Genomic DNA, 16,376 nt, shown 5'->3' on the forward strand with positions numbered 1-16,376 from the left:
TTCCCAAATAAATTTTCGCCATCAAAAGGCATATCGACAATCTTCGCCTGCACTTCCGGGCGAAACGATGTCGCTTTAAGCCAGCCTTGCCTGCGAAGCGAAACCGCCCCAGCCATCTGTCTGAAGGCCATAGACGAGACATCCATGGCGATGTCAATAGATTCGGCAGCAGACTTAGCTCCATCTTAAAGGATGGCCGCCGCTTCCTCCTTTCTATCTTCCGGTAGCGCAGATAGTATGGGTGCAAGATCGGACCACATTTGCCTGTTGAAACGGCTAATAAGGGCCATTGCATTTGCCGCTTTAATAGTAGAGGCTGCCATGACCGCAAACCTCTTACCGGCACCGTCCATTCTCCGTCCTTCTTTGTCTGGTGGCACTAAGGAAGTAGCCACCGGGTTTTTAGAATTCCTCTGCGCCGCCTGCGTCACGACTGATTCCGGTCTGGGGTGCCCTATGAGACAGGCTGTTGCAGACTCTGGCGCTCTGTACTTTTTTTCAATCCGAGGAACAGAAACCGCTATGGAAGCCGGTGTTTTCAAAATCTTTAGGCCCTCTTCCCAGATATGAGGGATAATAGGAATTGAACGAACCGATCTTTTGGCATCGTCCTTGAAATCATACAAGAAACAATCCGTCTCTTGAACTTCCACATCCAAATTGAACCTCTTAGCCGCTTTTTCCATGATATCATGGAAACCTCCGATGTCTTGAGGAGGGGAGGTAGACGGTAGTGGGACAGGTGACGGAGCCGATGGCAAAATGTATTCATTCCATTCCTGCCCCGAAGCATCATGAACAAGTTCTCCTTTTTCAGGCTGTTCATCCTCGTCGGATTCCGTTAGGTCATCCCTTATAGTAACTACTGGCAGTGATCTCACCACTTGTTCTTGTGAGGCAGAGTTTGTTTTTGGTGGCTGTGAAGAAGGCACCTGCGTAGATGGTTGAGAGGTGTTCGCCTCTGGGAAACGACGGTAGTAGTCGTTTATCATTAACCTAAGGTCAGATACAAGAGACACAGGTATGGAAACCGTCTCTTGCCGCTCTTCCTCACGTGAGTCCTCTTGTTGCTCCTCCTCCTCATTATAATCACCAGATTCCTGAAAAGACTCGTATCTGGAAGATTGAGGTCTGTCCTTGAAGGAATATACTTCCTCTTCGTCCGTGTCTTGGCTCTTTATCTGAAGCTGAGAAGGACTGTAGGCGGCACCTGAGGACTCCTCTCCATCTGAGTCGTGCTCTAACAATGAGGATGGTGGCAAAGGTGAAATCTGCGTCCATGAGGTGAATTCCGCAGATTTGCTGATAGTCGCCGAACCCCTGGTCGACTGAAAAGACCGGATAGAGATCATGGTCTTCGACTGTGGCGATTTGAATGCTTTCGCAGTTGTTAGAATGATTTTCGTCGACGGTGTCGTCGACTGTGCCGTCGACGGGACCATCGTCGATGGAGCCTTCGTCGACGGGACCATCGTCGACGGGTCCCCCGTCGACATCCTCGACGTCGAACCTGTCGTCGACGTCGTCGACGTCGTCGACGGTCTCTTCGTCGACAGCGAAATCTTACTCGCTTTAGATCCTATCGTCGACGAAGCCGTCGTCGTCGACGGTGAAGTCGTCGACGGAGCTAAAGTCTTCACCACAGATTTTGGAGCAGAAACTAGGGAACTGGTCGATGGAGCAGACCCAGGCCCTTTCAGACTTGACTGCTTTTTCAGAGGAGTAATAGGAAGAGATGATGTTGATTTCTCCTTTGATTTACTCTTTTTAGGCTCCACTTTCTCCTCAGAAACGGAGGCCTTTCTTTTCTTGGGTGTCAAATGAGAAGATTCCTCCTCAGAATCTGAGCCTGATGTGGCCTTCTTCTGAAGCCATAACAGCAAGCGAGCCTCTCTGTCTCTTTTTGTTTTGACAGAAAAGGTTCTACAGTATTTACAATCCTTAGCCACATGTTTAGGATGAAGACAGTAAAGACAGTCCTTATGTGGGTCCTCAGAGTAGAGCCTGGCCTTCCCACAGGATCTGCAAGGCCTGAACAGCCTCTTTTTAGAGCTTTCAGCCATAATGAAAAAAATAGGTACACACAATACCTTAATCCAGAAGACAGGAAAATAAGATTCCAAAAGGTCAAAAGTTCACTCAGGAACAGAAAACTGAGCAGAGCTCAGGGAGACTCCTTTCTCACACGAAGGCGGTTGGAAATCTGAGGCAGGAAGCTTCTGCTGGGGAGTGTGAGGGCAGGGCAGCAATGCTGATTGACTGACTTTTGAACCAAACAAGGAAATGGTCTGGTTACCAAATACTACAGTCCCTATGGGGATTTTCTATGCAGTTTTTCTTCTCTATGATACTGCTTGGTCATTCTGTTACCGTGAGACTCCCACCATGACGACGGGGAAGATACAAGCATGTGAATCTATGAAAGATGTAATACTGGAGAATGAATTTATGAGTTCTAATATTGTAATGTATCAATCAAAAGGCGTATCTTTCCACTTGGGCTCTATTTTGTCAAATGTGAACTATTGCATAGTTGATGTGTCCTGTTAGATGCATATGATAATAGGACCTGTAATAATGTAAGGTTTGCACAAGGTTGCTTAGTTATGGTTAATTTGGAAACCGTGCATCGCCACAATATAAAAAGAAGAAAGGATGATATTATCTGATATGTATTTTAAGCACATTATTTGTGTGTGATTTGCATCACAGTTTTTTCTCATGCCCTTTTCACATTCAGTTTGAATTTACATTTTATATTTGATTTTGATTTTTCATTTATATGTATTATTGAGGATTTAATAGTAGGATTTATGATTTGCAAACTGTGAGTTTGAAAGAAAAGATAAAAAACAAATTATATTAGTCTTTCCTCACTGTGATGGTCACACGAGCGCTATAAAGTACAGTGCTCGAAAAATTCACTCGTCCGCTCGCATTTGCGAGTGAGATTGATTAAGGACAAGCTATTTTTAGGTCCTACTCGCCCTTTCTGGCGAGTAGGAATACAAACTTGACACTTGGCCTCTGAAAGCAGAGGAAATGTGACAAGATAGCAAGATTTAAAGGCATCTTTATTGCTCACAAAGTAAATGAGCAATAAAAATGCTTTAAAATCTTTTTAACTTGTCACATTTGCTCAGTTTTCAGAGTTTGAGGTCAAGTTCATTTATGTTAGGTCGAGGAGATTTTGTAGTTTACTAGACCTGCAGGTCTAGAGCATTTTTTATGATTTGTCGAGCCCTGAAGTAGTAACTAAGATGGTGCTGCACACGTGTGAACAAGGTCATTTGTTTGACAGAATTGCTTTATGGCGGACTTTGAAGAGATTGAAAAAAAAAATGGAGAAAACCTGGTGTCTCTGCCTAATTCTTGTTGGAGTATTGGAGTTGCGGGTGGTGGAGATATATGTATATATATATTCACTGAAAAAATCAAAGATTACAGGTATGTTGTAGTTAGGTTCAGATTAATTCGTACAAAACAGTAGAAATTCAGCAGTTGTAGTTACCTTTGCTAACTATAACTTGAGCCTCCGTAGTGCACTGCTTATGTCCTCACATATTACATCACTCATGACATGTTCAGTGACATTACTGATGGCATCTTAAATGCCATCACTGATGACATCATCCACAGAACCACCCACACCCCCATACAACCTCGTACACCGACTCAGACAACTAGTCACATACCCACTCACAGACCCACACATCCACTTACTCCTCCATAGAACCACTCGCACACCCACCCACTCACTCATACAGCAACTCCCACAGCCAAACACTCACCCATACAGCTACTACACACCCACTTATTCACCTATACAGCCTCTCACTTACCCATACATCTTCTCAACACAGCCACTCACTCAATCATACAACCAATCGGGAAACACCCGTTACAATGACGGTGTATCCACGCGGTGCCATTGCAACTCGACTTTCGCATCGCAGGTGGCATTACAACGCATGCATTCATTTTTTTTTTTTAATATCTTTTATTGCATTTTTTTTTTAGTTATTCATTTGGCAAGTACACAGACGTGAAGTAGTGTCATAAGCAGTGCACAATAGTCATTACATGTCTCTGCAGTTGTTAAGGTACACTGATGTATACAAATAAGAGACACTATGATAAAGGCAAAGTGGTGTACACAGTATGACAAGGTCACTGGTTATAGTTGCACAACAAATCTAGATAATTTATCGCATATCAACAACAGCAGTTCGCTTAATAAACTATTTGTTTCTCAACTCTCCTCCAAAGGAATGAACAGGATGGAGCAACAGATATGTTACATCTTTGGTACTGTGGTCAACCAGATGTGACAACTATGCAGTGTATATTCAAATTTTGTCTAAAACTAAAAACTGTGAACAACAACCTGAGATCATAAAGATTAAAGACTGGTCGAGGTCAAATCTATGAATGTGTGGTTCAGTCGGGTCAGTCAAGCTCAGGCGTGTGTGGTGTCATATTTACACATGGGGCTGCGGGATGCAAAGCACCGTAGGCGGGATGAGGAAGGGGGAGAGAGGACAGGAAGTTCAATCTAGAGGTCCAATCTGAGGCTCACAGGGGGGCAAGATCTGCGCGGCGAGTGGGGGGATAAAGGGGGTGGGGGGACGAAGGGGGGAATGAATGGCTTGGGGGAAGTGGGGGGAGGACAGGGGGATACAGACAGATCAGCGGTCCTGGTGCACCCAGGTCTAGGTGATACCGTTCTGTAGGCACACTCTGTGGTAAGCGGTCAAGGCATTATCCCAGTCTTGCGCTATGGGGAACATGCGCAGTCCCGCCGTCTCCTCTCTGTGCAGAGCTACACTCTCCGCCCTCGCCCAATTATCAAACGAAGTACGCCAGTGTATGGCTTGTGGGGGTACTCTATTTTACCATCGTTTGGTGATAAGGCGTTTCGCAGTGATCAGCCCTAGGTCCCAGAATCTAGCCCGTACCTTCGTCCGTACCGTTCTCTTGAAAAGACCCAAGAGGCAAGCTTCCCAGGTGTGTGGTAAGTCGCTCCCCTTTGCCGTTGCCAATGAGGTCGACACTAAATTCCAATATTCATTCAGAAGAGGGCAGGCCCAAAGCATGTGCAGCAGTTGCGCTTCTACAAGTCCGCATCTGGGGCATGCCGTTGAGTCCAGGCCAAAGTATCTATTAATTTTGTCTGGGGATAGGTATGCACGGTGCACAATATAATATTGTATAATCTTGAAACGGGAGTTGCGTGGGACACGCGTGGCCCCAGCTAGCACCAACGCCCATTCCTTGTCTGTCCAGGCGCGGCCTCTGTCAATAGTCCATTTGTCTCGTAGGCGTTGTGACGAAAATTGTGTGTGCGTATGTAGTGCTTGGGCGAGCCAATGTATTATGTGAGAACCATTGCCCATCAGTCCCCAATGCGTGGAAAACAGCCATTGTAAAGCCATTACAAAAAAAGACTTTACATGACCCATCTGTCCTAACTAATCTACGACCGATCTCCCAACTCCCTGCACTGTGCAAATGCACTGAAACCGTGGTCAACAGACAGCTAACAAAGTTCCTGGAAATAAATAACATTCTACATCCAAACCAGGCTGGATTCAGAGCCAAACATTCGACTGAATCAGCTCTGTTATTTACAACAGAAACCATAAGAACTGCACTAGACCAGGGGGGCAGAGCTGTCCTTGTCCTCCTTGACTTATCGGCAGCTTTCGACACGGTGTCCCATACCATATTATTACATCGCCTAGCCGAGGCAGGTATAGGGGGCACCGTGTTGAACTGGTTTACGAATTTTCTGTTAAACAGAAAACAAATCATCAGGCTAGGACAATTCTACTCTAAGGAGGAGGAGATTGGCTCAGGGGTACCTCAGGGCTCCAGTCTAAGCCCTACCTTATTTAATTTTTATATGGCTCCCCTGATCAGTCTTATTGAGTCCTTCAATGTGAACACGGTCGCATACGCCGATGACACCCAACTGGTCCTGATTCTGGACAAAGATATAGCCAAAGCAGAACGAGACCTAAAAGAGTGTCTGACGGCAACCTTTAAGTGGATGCACGAAAACCATCTGAAATGCAACTCTGTAAAGACAGAGATCATACCATTTGGGAAAAATAACTCATTTTCCCCATTCACCTGTTGGCCACCTGATGCGGAAGTTCCCCCAGACACCATCAATGCCACTCGAAATCTGGGCATAAAATTCGACAACTTGCTTTCTTTTAAGCAACAATCCAAAGAAATAGCAGCTGCCTGCTTTAACATCATGAAAGGGTTACGCAAATTCTTTGACTACCTACCATTGCCCGCCCGCCGAACAGTAGCAGTCGCCTTAATAACATCCAAAATTAACTACTGTAATAGTCTGTATGCTGGAGCAACAAAATCTACCTTACATAAACTACAGACCATTCAAAACGCGGCAGCGAGATTAGTCCTGAGGTTGCCCAGAAGATCATCAGCATCAGCTGCCCTGAACAAGTTGCATTGGCTTCCTATTCAGAAGCGGATCTTATTTAAAATCATTGTGATCACATTTAGGTGCTTTCACAAACAGGGCCCAAAATACCTAAATGATAGATTCCACAGGTATTATCCACCGAGAGAACTCAGATCAGCCACAGCCAATTTGATCACTGTCCCCAAGTTTAAACTCACCACCAAGGGGGGAAAATCACTGACAGTTCTTGGGGCCAAGGCCTGGAACACGCTCCCTACAGAACTTCGTCAAATATCATCAGAACAGACTTTCAAAAAATCTTTAAAAACTTGGATATACGGACTCCCAGAATCCAAATGTAAAACTTTGGTCTGATTATACCCAAACATCCCAAACACAGTCAAAACATCACATTACCGGTCAGCAATGAAAATCAAGCGCCAGGATGCTCCCTGGAGTGACAGAGCGCTATATAAAAACCACAAAACATCAAACATCAACATCACATGCAGGTATTGGATCAGTAAGTGAACCGGTAGTTCCACTGTTAGGTCACCCCAAGCTTGTGTTAGCAGGCGGATAAGTGTCGCATGTGTCAGAAATTGTCCAGGAGGTATCCCCGTGCTAGCCACCAGGGACTCAAACGAGAGTAGATTGCCTTCTGCAAAGAGGTCTCCCAAACTGTCCAAATCAGCGTTTGTCCAACCACTCAGCGCTGCTTCCGTGAGAGTGCCTCCTTCCCAAGGTGTCCCCAACAGTGGTAAATTATGGGCATACGGTGCGACAGAACTTGTAAGTTTTAGGCTTCTCACATAGCACTTTCTCGCCACAGCAAGGTGCAACTGGTCCGGGCAGCGCTTCTTAGCTAGGGGATGAAACAGCTCATGTATCTGAGCCACTGTCATGACTGTGTCAGCCGAGGTCGCGTCGCTCAAATTCTTGCCGCTCAACCAGTAGGCAACCAATTGCAGTTGCGCTGCTAGGTAGTAGAGCTCCTGATTAGGGACAGACAACCCCCCATGTATCGTTGCGGCGTATAGTGTCTTCATCGCAACTCCAGGTCGCCCTGTATTCCAGGTTAGTCGCCTGGTCAGTGTTTCCAGTTCTCGGAAAATTCTGGTCGGGACATACACCGGCAGGTTGGCATAAAAGTACAACAGCTTAGGCAGTACTATCATTTTAGTAAGGGTAATCCAGCTGGGGACATTCAGTGGAAGGGAGTTCCAAAACGTCACCTGCGCTTGGAGTGATGAAATGGCCCTCATGAGCAATGTTCCCTCTAATTTTTTCCCTCTGTGGGCGGCAGTGTAGGGTCTATGTGCGCTGCAAGGAAGACTATGTGCGCCAGTAACCAGACCGCGTGTGGGGGAGCAGCGCCAAATATCACTCTAAACCGTTGCTTTAAAAGGGGAAAAAACTGCATTTCCGCACATACAGCGCCACGTTAAGGGTCTTAAGGCAGGTTGGCAAGTTGGATACACACACCTGTCATATGGTTACCATGTTTCTATATATTGTGTTAAGTTAGCATGTGCTTATTAAATGTTTAAACGCCATATTTTCCTTCTGCTTCGGTTTGCACACGACACCTAATTGTTATTGTAGCTTTCAACCTAGACGAAAGATGGGATTTATTTGAGAATAATATGTTATTGCCCTGGTATCAGTCGTGCTTGGTACACTTGGTACAACTGTCTGCACACTGAGAACTGCACACTCTAAGAATAACCTAACACAAGGTTGCTGAAGGCCTGATCCTCGCACCACGTTAGTCATAACACAAATAATGTTGCTGCCAACATTGGGCTCTACGTGAGTTTAAGATAGAGTTACAGGGAATGGAACAACACACTTGATGCTTCGCATGCTGAGAGCTGGTAGCGGTTGATGTGATCTCCTCCTACTGGGAATTAGAGGTATGGGTCCGCCCTGCTAAGAACCCAGATGAGACCTTCTTAGATATAATATAATATGCTAATTAGGGTGCGCGAAATATAGGTGATACAGAATTCTATAGATCTTTGCATCATAACATGCTATCACCTTTTGCTTATTATGGATTAGTGACTATGCTGCTAACTCTGATTTTTATAATATGTATGTTGATATTATATAAGATACTGCGTTTTAGAATGTTGCATTGAAAAATAAACATTTCAAACTTGCACGTGTGTTCTCTGCCTCCCAGTTTCGGTTTGTAATGATTATATAACGAAAGAGTGTTCATGTGTTCCACGATACCTGAGGTACTCTAAGTTCATATTCTGGATTGTCTAAGTCATTGGTAAGTTATTACTACCGATGAGACACTGTTGCTAGCTTGGTAAGGGGATTTCTGAAACAAAGGTGAGTGGTGGGTCACCCCCACTCACCCAGGTTCTTGATCTCTGTGCACAGTTCTGTGGGAGAACGGAAACCCTGCTACATGGCGCCCATACGTTGGTTGGCCTTATATCATGACACTCGAGTAGTATAACATTCAAACCTTAACGCCTTCATTCCCGTTTCCGGAAAACGGCAGTGTCGGAAAAACCTACCTATTTTTAAAATAGGTCTTATTCAAGCTTGAATCTATTTGTAAACGGTTTCTTTGAATTACTACCCAGTTGTGCTACAAAGTAGTCTTTGTGTTTTCACTTTCCTGTGCTGACATGGCACAAGCCGTGGACATCCCGCTGCATAGTCGCATTGCGGTGCGTGACCATTTGCGGATGTATGATGTTCCTGTGGAAGGCTTGGCTGTCGTTCTGGTAGTGAGTGCGGAACATGCTTACCCGTACGAACTGTTTTATTCGTGGGTGACATTTCCGGCGGTGGACGCTAATTCTGGAGTGTTCCATTCATACACTGCTTCAGATGTACCGGTTGCGTATGCTCCGTACAGAGCACTGGAGGTTCCTATTGATGCTTGGCAGCATGGAGTTTGGTTTGGTGGCACCCTACCACACTCCTTTTCCGCTTCGAGGTTAGGTCCTTTGTCCATTCCGGGCACACCTTGGCCCGCTTTGGCTGGATTCACTCCTCACCCTCTACGCGCCACTTGTAACGTGGCTGATCTGCGGCGGCTTCATGAAGTCGCGGTGGCAGTGATTAGAGCGCTTGTTCATTACACTAGCCGTAATGTTCAGGACGCGGCCCCCAGGGGCGCACAGCTTCGTGCAGAACATGCTGGTCTGAAAATCCATCCGGTCATGGTAAACTCCGTGATGGGTAAAAAGCCCCAGGAAAAAGATGATTTTCCTTTCTGGCTTGCTGAGAAATTCGGCCAGTTGGAAGCTGTGTTTCCCAATACGAGTCCGGGTGATAAACACCGGATTCTTACACTAAGTTTGCCGAAGGATTTGGCTCCTGAACTTGTTGACTGTGAGACCTGGGGCAAAACTTTTGCAGCGGTCTATTCGAGGTGCTATGGCTCCCCGTCTGTGACCAATCTAGGTGGGGTCCTTAAACGTGTTCAGGACGAACACGGACCGGAGTCGGCTGTTGAATTGGGTATGCGCCTGTGTGGCTCCTTTGATGTGGTTTGCGATCTGATCCTTGCGAATGTCAAGGGGGATGCAGTGAACTTTCAGGTTGCTAACGCATTGGCGTTGGTTCCCGAGGCCGAACGACCCCGACGGTTAGCAAGGATAATTGTAGCCGCTTACAAAATGGTTGGCCGCAATGCGAAGGAGGTTAAAGCTTTTCCTGATAAGGAGAAGAAACAGCCCCAGGGTCAGACATCGGAAACTGGTGGTCAACAAAAGTCCAAAAAGCAAAATTGGCCTAAAAAGCAGAATCAGGGTAAGCAACAACAACAACAAACACAGGTTTCTGCTCCTGCGTCTTTGTTACCTGCGCAGTCGGATCGTGTTTATGATTTGCGCGACCGCGCGATGATTAAATCGCCTGAGAGATTTCAGGCTTCTGACCAACGCTCTCCTCGTTCCTTTCAGGACTCATCGGCTCCGTCAACCGGTGGTGGAGGGGGCGGCAGTGATCAGCAAGGACGTGGTCAGCCCCGTCCGCGAAACAGTGGAGAGCAGCAGGAGGGTTCTACGCCCAAGAGACCACAGTTTGCCACGAAGAAATTCGCCGCCCTGACAGCGCATCGTTGTGCCCCAGATAGTGAGAACGCGGCTTCGGAATCTGACGTGGGCTCTGACCTTGCTGGACAGCGCAGCAGAGATTACCATAGTGAGAGAGGCCCTCCGTCCACTGTTGAAGGTGACAGCGACTGATACTTATGTTGTTATTGAAACAGCTGACACGCATGTTGCTCCCCCTGAACGTCTTTTTCAAATTGTCCTGTTAATTGAAGGTGACATGCAGCAAACTGTAAAAGGGGTATTTTGGGAAAATCTCTCGTCTACGTATGACATTTTGCTTTCGGAGGCTGACTGGCCCCCACCTTTTGTTCTCGCAGCTCCGCGAGGGGAGGAGGTAATCCTACCCAGCTTCGCGCACACTGTGCCGAGAGTGGAAGCGCTGCATTTTGCAGAAGAGTGGGCTCTGGCGCTTGCGCCGGCTGTGTACCGTAATCAGTGTGGCTGGGATAAATTGTCACCGAGCCACGAGATTCCTTTACGGTCTCAGCCACAGCCTCAACCTCAATATCCCATACGACGTGAAGCCAAAGCTTCAGTCGCGGCTATCCTTGAACAATTGGAATATCAAGGTGTAATTGAAACGTGTGTGTCACCGATGAACAACCCACTTTTTACTGTAAACAAGCCAGACGGCTCATATCGTTTGGTTTTGGATTAGAGGCATTTGAACTCGCATTGCCGTAACTGCGCAGTACAGAATACTCATGGCTCTGCGTTAGTGAATAGTCTTGAGCGTAAACGGTTCAAAACCACGCTTGACATTTCCAACGGTTTTTATGCCCATAGATTAGACGGTCTAAGTTCCCAATGGACCAGTTTTACATGCGGCGGTGTGCAAAAAATGTTCCGGCGTCTCCCAATGGGCTATAAGAACAGTCCTGGAGTATTCTCCGCCCGCATTGTCTCTCTTCTTGAGAGCTTCGACCCAGTTGCTTGTTCGTATGTGGATGACATTTATCTAACAGACGACGATCTTTGGGAGCATCTGTGTCGAGTGAATAGTATAATTTGTAACTTTGCTGACATAGGTTACAAGTTTAACTTTGCAAAGTCGCACATTGCAGAGTACACAGTGTTGTTTCTAGGTTACGAGCTTAACAATGAGGGGAAGGGTTTAGCACGCCATTTCCTGGAGAAGTGCGCACAGTTGCGCTCTCCGACAACACTGAAAAAATTACAATCTCTGCTGGGCTTTTTGAATTTCGGGAGGACTTACATTCCGGAATATGCCCAGCGTATCAAGCCTTTGTATGCTTTGATACAACCATCTTTTTCCAAATCATGCTGGCTGCCTGAGCATTCGGCCATTCTGCAATCTTTGCAGGCTGATTTACTCGCTTCTGAATACTTACAGACTCGTGATAACCAAACCAACCTAGTGAGCAGAATTATCCCTGGGGCGGTAGGTTTCACGTACCTGACTTTTAATGAAGGAGATACAGTACCTATTGCTTACAAGTCACACTTATACACTTCGGCTGAACTGCGATTTTCCACCGTAGAAAAAGTTTTAACGGCAGTGCAGATGGCGATTCTTAAAGAACGTGCCCTGTCACAAGGAAAACGCATGTTGGTTGTTACCCCGTGCCCACTCTGTGCCAGAGGCGCGGAGTTGTGTCGCCAGGGGTTACATTATGAGAGCAAAGATTAGGGGGGAGAGGGGACACCCTTGCCTAGTGCCTCTGCGGACTCGGACCAAGTCTGATAAGAGCCGGCCCGTGCGCACTCGCACTACAGGACCTTGGTAGAGGAGTTCCACCATCTGGAGGTAGTCATCTCCCAAATCAAACTTCTTCAGCACTTGCAGCAGGTAAGGCCATTCCACCGAATCAAATGCTTTCTCTAAATCAAGGACCAAACACCCCGATCGAGGCCACCTGGACGTGGCCAGGCTTTGCACTCGTAAGAGACGTCTAATGTTGTAAGACGTATTACGGGTTGGTACAAAGCCGTTCTGGTCAGCATGTACTAAAAAAGGGCACCAAGGGCGCCAATTTTTGGGCTAGGGCAGACGCCAGGATCTTATAATCCGTATTTAGGAGGGCAAGTGGCCTATATGAACCCATGTTGAGTCCATCTCTACCCGGCTTCAAAAGAGATATGACGTTTGCCTCATTCAGGGTGGGAGGGAGAGCTGAGTTCTCTATTGCTGCCTTATACATCCGCAGTAGTTCGGGTATGAGGATGACAGAGTAGGCCTTGTAGAACTCTGCAGGCAACCCATCTGGGGTCTTACAATTGGAGAGGGAAAAGATGACCGCCCTAATCTCTTCGGCCTCGAGCGGTGCACCTAATTCATCTTGTTGCACATTGGTGGCCGATGGAAGGGGTAGTGCCGATAGGTACTCTGAGATTTCGTCCTCAGTAACCGGGAGCGATAAAGGCTCTCGTAAGGGCTCGTAAATGCCTCGTGTATAGCTCTCTGTGTATAGACAGTGGTGCCTTGTGCGGTATTTAGCAATAGTGTTGGCGCAGTTTGGGTGTCTCGTCTTATCAGCCAAGATAATAATTTGCCCGGTTTGTCACCAGCGTGATGTGTGCGCGCTGAATGGGCAGCGTAATTCAGGTTCTTTAGTCTGTCTAAGAGGTGAGTGTGTTGCTCTCGGGCCACCACCAATCTCGTGTCATCGCCTTCAGCTGCCTCGCGTTCGCTATCTAGCAAGGTGGCTTCTACATCTGTCAAGTCCCCTTCCACCTGTCGCCGCATGCCTGCCTGCATGCCCAGGCAGTTGCCAGGTATGACTACCTTAAACGCATCCCACTCCATCTGCGGAGTAGATGCAGTGCTGTTGTTGTCTTCAAAATATTGCAATATACGGTTCGAGAGTGCCTGCCTATATGGGGCATCCAACAATACATCTGGTTGGAGCCGCCACTTAGGCACCGGTGGGTGAGGGCGTTCCCAGGCAAAGCCTAAAATGTGTGGATTATGGTCAGAGTGAGTGCGGCCCAAGTATTCGGTGTTCGTGACATGTGGGAGTAAATCTCTTGTGAGCAGGAACCTATCTAGTCTGACGTGCAGTGTGTGGGCCCCCGAGTAATACGAGTAGGTTCTCGTGTGTGGATTTCGAGTATTCCAGACATCATGTAGGTCCCATTGTGCTGCCCATTCTGCAAGTGCCTTCTGTGCCCCACTCGCCGTCGCGTTTGCTAAGGGGGGGAAGGAGCGATCGAGTGCAACATCTAATACACAATTTAAATCACCACCAAGTAAAAGCGGCATTCCCGGCCAGGGCGCAAGCACCTACGACAATCGGGAAAAGAAGTGTCCCTGTTCCGTATTAGGGGCATAAACAGAGGCCATGATAATCTGTTGTCCATCTAGTTTGCCCTGCAGAAGTACATATCTGTCCTCAACATCTATTGTACTGTGAGTGACTGCAAAGGGGACCCCAGGGCGTATCCAGATTAAAGCTCCCCGGGCAAATGCCGAAAAACCAGTGGCAAATAATTGACCCCTCCACCTGCGGTGCAGCGTAGACACCTCCGAGTCTGTCAAATGGGTCTCCTGTAACAGTGCTATTTGTATTTGGTGTCGCTTAAGGTATGAATAAACCTGGTAACGGCGTCAAGGTGTGTGCATGCCACGCCCGTTCCAGGTACAGAAGTTAACCGTAGTCATGGTTTGTCCGTTTCACCAAGTCTCCCTCCATCCACCCGCCCCCAGTGAATAATTGAGATATATAATATTTCAGGAATCCCCATAGGTCAATGCAAATCATTTGCCCTCGATCAGCGCCCTGCGAACACACATTTGGGAAATAGGAATAAACCACCAGTCTTACAAACAAGGGAAACATCAACATAATACCATAAGGTCGACAGCGGAACATGATGTCGTCCAAACGCTCTAGTGAGCACTAAAAGTCTGTAAATTCAAGGGGGGGTCACTGAGCCCACAGTTCTTAGCGTTACAGGGTGTACATGCAATCAGGGCGAGGGTGCTGTCCCCCACCACAGGTAGCTATTGATATCTAGCACAGTTCCAGCAAGAGTATTCAATGTCAGGCGAGGGCGTCTCAGCGTGCTCAGGGACTCGCCGCTCGACAGTGGCATATCTCAGATCACAGCCTGGCACTCACCTTCGGGGGGATTCGTCCACCCCACCAACACAGTCTCATAGCTCACCAGTAGTGATCACCTCCATGTCATTGTATCAGTACAGAGGTCTGCGCACGTGTCTATGTCAGGCAAGTGCGGGCGCCCTTACGAGGCCAGGGTCACCTCAGTAGCCACATCTCTGCATGTGGTAGTTCCAGAAGTGTTTCCGCTGTAGCTCCCTCAATGACTGTTCAGTGAGACATCCGTCTCAGGACGCACTCAGTGTATCATATCTGCGGTTTGTGGTGTGACATCAGGGAGGTCCAATGAAATCTGGGAGTTTGGTATGCCGTATAGGTATTCATCGCCGCTCACCTGGGCTTCAGGGCTGGCCTCCAAGGCAGGGTCCGCTGTTTTTGAACCGCTGATTTCCGCCACCATGCGGAGGGCCTCCTGTTGTTCACTCTGCATGCGCTCAGGCGTGGGACCCACCTCCGGTTCCGCATGCGTTGAATTCGCTGGCGAGGGCCTTCTGCAGTGTCGTCTCCGGGATCCACGATCACGTCGCGTCCTCGGCGGCATCTCTCTAGGTTCCGCATCGACACCCGAGTCAAGCCAAGCCTCAACCGCCTTAGGGGTAGTGAAGAAGTGTGTCTTGTCCTGTGCAATCACACACAGGCGGGCCGGAAACAGCAGAGAATATTTCAGAGACAGGCGGCGAAGTCGCTGTTTTACCGCCAGAAAAGAGTGGCGTTGGCGTTGCACCTGCACTGTGTAATCAGGAAAGAACATGATTTTGGAGTTCTCTACTCTGACGTCAGACAATTTCCGGGTCTCGCGTAATATAGTATCGCGGTCTCTGTAGTTCAAGACTCGGATGAGCTGAGGCCTCGGATTGGAGCCTACAGGGGGAGGACGTGTTGGTACTCGATGGGCGCGCTCCACCACAAAATGTTGTGATAGGGTATCTTCTGGCAGTAGGTTCATGAGCCAGCGTTCCATATGTTCCGCCGGCTCTCTGCCCTCCCATCTTTCCGGCAGGCCCACTATGCGGTCGTTGTTCCTCCTCGCCCGCCCTTCCGCGTCCTCCGCCCGATCTTCTAGGAACTCCACTCTGTTAATGAGGTCTTGGACGTGCTTGTCTATCTGTGAGAGCTCGGGTGTCATATCCGCCACAGTCGTTTCAAGGGCAGTCTACCGGTCCGAGAGCTTCTTATGGTCAGCCCGGAGGAGCGTCAGGTCAATAGCCACTCCATCAATCTTAGACTCTAGAGAGGCGCGGGTCTGTTGCATGGACTCCTCTAGTCTCTCCATTGCTGCAAGCATGGTGTCCAGCTTGGAGGCTGTCTGATCCGGTTCAGTCTGTTTCACCATCTTCCCTTTCACCTGTGTGCCACTCGCACCAGCTCTTGTCTTAGGCCCTCCAGACATGGGAATCGCGAGATCGTCTCCGTTACGGCGTGGTTAGGATGGTCTCCCACGGCGGCAGGCAAGGAGAGCGCGGCTGCAGCGCGACACAAGCCAGGCGGGGGGAACGCGGGCCATCCGGCCCCTAGGGTCCCGCAAGAACCTTCCTGTAGAAAGTATGATCCCACGTATGGGAGGTGTCGGTGCTACGTGTCTGATGTCGCTCCCAACATCAGCCAGTGGTCGCCAGTGGGGTCAGATGGGCCTCAAGCGTAGTGAGGCAGCCGGCTTCTCCGATGTGTAGGTTAGGGCAGGTATCATGTGACACCTCACCCCTCAATGCTCCGTCACTCGCCCGTCAGTCCCCCCCGGAGGGCAAGAGACTCTCTGCACTTCAGGAA

This window comes from Lissotriton vulgaris, chromosome 1_1 (assembly GCF_964263255.1).
Source record: "Lissotriton vulgaris chromosome 1_1, aLisVul1.2, whole genome shotgun sequence".
Classification (NCBI taxonomy): domain Eukaryota; kingdom Metazoa; phylum Chordata; class Amphibia; order Caudata; family Salamandridae; genus Lissotriton; species Lissotriton vulgaris.